Genomic DNA, 6,000 nt, shown 5'->3' with positions numbered 1-6,000 from the left:
TTTAGCTTTTGATATTTCGAAAACCAAGGCAGATATCGAAAATTGTATTCTTATGTTTCGTCTACATTCATGAAGTTATAACAAATTTCATTATCAAAGTTAAAAATAAGGTACAAATAATTTCAACCATACATCTAAAATTGCCTTGGTGCTCGTACTACCATAAATGATGCACATATTTTATTTTTATTTTAGCATTAAAACTATATACCCTAGTTAGAAACTAGCTGTAATTAAAATAGATTAAAACTTTCTGCACCTATTGTAAAATTTAACCGTCCCTTTAATTATTTTCGAAAACGTTAATCAATTTTTCCATAACTAACATTATATCCTTTTTTTCAAATCTAATATTTACCCACCCAGATATTTGGGTTTTAGGGAATATTATAAGCAATTTGTATGATTAGGTATACTTAAGTTTTTTCATTTTGATATGATTATCCAAAAAAGTTTACATATTATCCATCTTTTATTAAATTTGAAAATGGAACACAGTTTACTTCGACTATTATTCAACGTAAATTGCTACAAAATCTTCGGATCGTGTTTTCTGTTAATCGGATTGGCGAACGAAATTACCTAGAGATGGCTCTTGTGTGAATGCAATATGGCCGATATAGAGGATTTTCGTTCAAGTTGTCAAAATAAATTTTTGCATTTTTTTTTGTTTATTTGTTTTTTTAACATGGAGAAAGCCATATAGGTAATTGTGCTCAAAATTAACAAAAAATGTTCTTCGAAATTCAAGCCCTTCAGTTTTCTATTAAAAAATTCGTGAAATTTTAAGAAACGCAACTTTTATGATTTTCATCCGTCAAAAATAGTATGAAAAAATCAGATTTTTAATATGTATACAAAATATATTTGTAGATTTCCCCAATTTTTGGGGTTGCATTGTGTATAATGAAATTTTTTTAACTTTCCTGCTTAATTGACATTACTTCTAGTCGATTGTTGAAAATCCCATTTCGCTAGCATGTATAGAACAGAAAATCGTTATTTTTGGGTGATTTTTCGCGTTGTCTTATAACAATTAACAATCAAGCACATAAAATACAATTAGATCAAAAATTTTTGCGCGATGTTGTTGGGCAAGCATTACTCGGCAAATAAAAATTATATACATATTCAAATTCTAACTTGTAAATAATTAGAAACTAATTAATATTTATTTTGCAAAGTCCACTTTAATTAAAAATAATTGTGACAATTGTTTCGATTTTTACATCATATTCATACAAATGTATCATATGTATTCATAAAAATCGAAACAATTGTCACAATTATTTTTAATTAAAGTGGACTTTGCAAAATAAATATTAATTAGTTTCTAATTATTTACAAGTTTTAATATGGATTTCCACAAACTAAAGCTCTCATCAATCAATTATTCAAATTCTGATTTTTCATTCACTTTTTGAGGGATGAAAAACGAAAAAACGCGTTTTTTCCAATTTTACGAATTTTTTATTCCGGCAACCTGTACTTTTCTGTTCAGGACCATTTTTCAAACGAAATCCTGCAATAATTTTCTAAACGAAAATTATTCATACTCAATGATGGATTTTATCAGATCTAAGGGAAACAAACCACGGAAATATTTGACAGGCACATGTAAGAAAAAAATTCCTCAACTAATAAATTTTCTAAATAGTGGACGGCTTGTTCCTGGAACGACCCAAAATTCGAGAAAAATACACTTCTTTCATTTTTTTAGCATAAATAAATGATAAGAGACTAAATAAATTATTATTCGCTATTTTATTCATTTAAACGTAAAAAAATTACAGATATTAATATATTATTATTAATTGAAACCACACTGAATTATTTTAGCGACCGCTTACCTGGTTACCGTCTTCTCATTTGCATTCAAACATACGGAATAAACGGAGAGTTCTATTTGAAATCTATAATTTTTGTCTTTTAAATAAATATAAAACAAACAAAAATTGATTGATTTTCTTGTAATTATCTATATACAAAAAATCAACAGTTTTTATTTAAAAATAATTAATTTATCAAGCACTATAAATGAACCGACCATATTTATACATGTTTGAAAAATTTAAAGATTGAGAATTTTCCTTAATTGCATCAAGTGTATAAAAACTTTTTTTGATTTATTTTCTTCGAGATAAATAACACGTAACAAAAATTTTTTAACTCATTCGATTTGTTCATCCTACGTTTACTACCAAGTCCAATAGTTTTTTGTACAGCTAGCCATTCACGCTACTTTAACAAAATGAAGAATATACGGAAAATTTTTTAAATTGCTCTAACTCGATAGCCATGCATTTCGGCTTGTAGATTTTTTGTCAAAGGTGGGAATCGAATTACTAAAAAAAGTGCGGCATCTGATAAAAAAAATATAATATTAGCGTCGGATTAAAACGGATGATAGTGTATTTTTTTGTATTTACTTCAAATATAAAATAGGTAACACCGGAATTTGTTATAAGATAATCTCATTGTGTGAGGTAATTTTTATAAATAGGTACAAACGCACAAGTTGGATAAACCTTTAAATTTTTTCGTATTTTTCATCTACATAATATTCTACATCAGGCATGGGCGAGTTATTTTAAGTCAAAGTCACCATTTTTATAAGTTTTTTGCGTGTCTTAAAGTTTATTGTGTGTCTCTTTATATAAGTCTATATTGCTCATAGGAAGCGAGACGGGTATACGCCGTTTTTACCTATCTCAGTTTCTCTAATAGTAATGAGATAGGTAGAAAAAAATGTTGTCTCCCTGTCTTACTCGTATTATTGGCTGACACTGATTAGGGTATCACTGTCTTACTGGTATGTTAGTTACAGAAGTCTGAGTGGCTTCTCTAAGCCACGTTTGCCCATGCATGTTCTACATCTCTACATTTTGTGTGTTTATTTTTATTACGTACCTATAATAAGAGTCATAAAACATAAATAATATAAATTTCATACCTGAAGACCCTAATAAATGAACATTTAATTATATTATAATATGTCTATATTATAGACGAGATTTTAAAATGTAAATATTATTTTCAAATTTGCAAAACATTTTTATTTATCCCTTTGATAATGTCGCCACAAATATAGCGTTGTTATAATAGAGAGAATAGATATAGATTATAGACTATGTTAAAACATGTGACAGAGGAGAGAATATAATAAGTAAACACCTACATTACTAAAGGAAATAAGATTTTTTAAATTATATCGTTCGTACAGTTTTTTTCGTTGTTATTAAGATTTTTATTTATTTTATCTGTACTAGCTAAATGAAATTTTTATAATATACAAATTTGCAGAAAACATGAGTATATTAGTCTAGTTAACATCTACGATTTTTTCTAACTTTTTTGTATATTCTCCGAATATTACGAAATAGGTGTCATTCGATTCGTAATTTTATGTAGAAAGTTTACTGGAAAAAATGAAATGGCGCTAAAAAAAATTGCAAAAGTTATAAACAATTAAGTGACAAATTAAATAGGGGGCTCAGTTTTTTTTTAATAACTCTAAAAATATTGAAAATTTTCGAAATCTGAAAAAAGATCCAAAAAGATGAAGAAATTTCCTAAAATAAAGTTTCTACTGCCGAAATTGTATCTCCAATATTTAAAATTTTTACAGAGCCTTGAAAATAGCGCAAAATATGGCAAGTTTGGCTCTCGCGCGCATATGAAATATGAATATTAATAAATAAAAAATTAATGTAGTTTTGAGATACATGAATAAACAATAATCCGTGGTTGAAAAATTTTTTTTCCTAATTTTTGCATTAGTTATGTAATTGTTAACTAACAATTTTTATACCATGTATATATGAAATATACATAGTATATTAAGTTTAGTCCAAAGTTTGTAACGCCTAAAAATATTCATGCTACGAAAAAAATTTTGGTATAGGTGTTCATAGAATCACCTAATTAGTCCATTTCCGGTTGTCCGCCCGTCCGTCCGTCCGTCCGTCTGTGGACACGATAACACAAAAACGAAAAGAGATATCAAGATGAAAATTTTATAGCGTACTCAGGACCTAAAAACTGAGGTCAAGTTCGTAAATGAGCAATATGAGTCAATTGGGTCTTGGGTCCGTAGGACCCATCTTGTAAACCGTTAGAGATAGAACAAAAGTTTAAATGTAAAAAATGTTCTTTATAAAAAAATAAACAACTTTTGTTTGAAAAATTTTTTTGTAAACTTCACTGTTTACCCACGAGGGCGCTTATTAGGTGCAAATTTTATAGTATGCATTAATATGGGAATATTAATGCATACCAAGATGTAACGCTGAAAAATAATGATGTTAGGAAAAAAATTTTGTCATAGGTGTTCATGAAATCACCTAATTAGTCCATTTCCGGTTGTCCGTCCGTCTGTGGACACGATAACTCAAAAATGAAAAAAGATATCGAGCTGAAATTTTTTACAGCGTACTCAGGACGTAAAAAATGAGGTCAAGTTCGTAAATGAGCGTCATAGGTCAATTGGGTCTTGGGTCCGTAGGACCCATCTTGTAAACCGTTAGAGATAGAACAAAAGTTTAAATGTAAAAAATGTTCCTTATCAAAAATTAAACAACTTTTGTTTGAAACATTTTTTCGTAAACATCACTGTTTACCCTTGAGGGCGCCAATTAGGCGGAAATTTTATAATATGTACTATACTTGATTATCAGTTATGTACACTCACTGTCAAAAAAAGTGCCACAGTTAAAACATTCTAAGCGTACTCATCATATGTTATGTTATAATAGAATGTTTTAAAACGAGCATTTTTTGTGACATTGAGTATATGTGTCACATGTTTGTATGTGTAATGTGATAAAGAAGTCAACACTGACTATGCATGGTATTTCAACAATTAACTCAGTCAATTGTTTGTTTTCACTTGTTTCTATATAGAATGTTAACATAAAATCTCCGATAATTATTAAATTAAAACCCCAGAATTTTTTTCCCTCCGTGAAGTTATTCTTATTAAGCTTACAAATAAATTACCGTTTTTAAAATTTTAAAATTTTGATTTTTCAATTTGTTATTAACAAATGAATATTAACAATTGAATATTAACAAATGAAAAAAGTAATGAAAAAATATATTTTTTTAAATTTTTTTATTGTTTTAATTTTTTATAATTAAAAGCTACATAAAAATAATTTTTTCAAATTTTTTGCAATTGTTGTTTAAAAAATTGTTATAAACAAATACATTGTTTATGAGTAAATCGAAAATTTTTTTTTGCAATATGTTCATTAACACAAATTATGATTTAAAATAAAAAAATTTTTTCTTAAAAAAATTTATTTGTTGCTTAAAAATGCGTTTGTTAATTAACAATCTTTTTAGCTACTAATTATTAATATTAAGAAATATTATTATTTTTTTAAAATTTTTTAATTGTTTTAATTTTTATAGTTAAAAGCTACATAAAAATAATTTTTTCAAATTTCAGACTTCGAAAATTTTCAATATTTTTTGAGTTATTAAAAAAAAACTGAGCCCCCTATTTAATTTGTCACTTAATTGTTTATAACTTTTGCAATTTTTTTTAGCGCCATTTCATTTTTTCCAGTAAACTTTCTACATAAAATTACGAATCGAATGACACCTATTTTTGACATTTACATTTCGAATACAATTTCAAATTTTGTATTTTATAACTTAAAACGGTATCATCTCCGTAAATATTAAAGCTGAAGAAAATTTCTTGGGAGATTTCTTGGAATAAATATCATTGGAACTTTCATTGTAGGCGAGGAAATTTAACATTTAAGCATGAAAATTTCTAAAGTAAGATGGATCGAGATGCGGTTTTTTGCATTAGGTTCTAAAAGGCATTTATAAACTTTGAGAATTTTGCAAATTATGGGAAGATAATTTTCCTAGTTTGTGCATTAAAAAATGAATTTTTGTACATTTTTTGTAGAAATGTAATGGAGAGCCGTTAGATTTATATCTCGGATTCCAGGAACAATCAATGAATCTTTATAAAAACTGTTA

Source organism: Chrysoperla carnea, chromosome 5 (genome assembly GCF_905475395.1).
Source record: "Chrysoperla carnea chromosome 5, inChrCarn1.1, whole genome shotgun sequence".
Classification (NCBI taxonomy): domain Eukaryota; kingdom Metazoa; phylum Arthropoda; class Insecta; order Neuroptera; family Chrysopidae; genus Chrysoperla; species Chrysoperla carnea.
The sequence above is the reverse complement of the archived record's forward strand: the minus strand, read 5'-3'. Positions refer to the sequence as shown.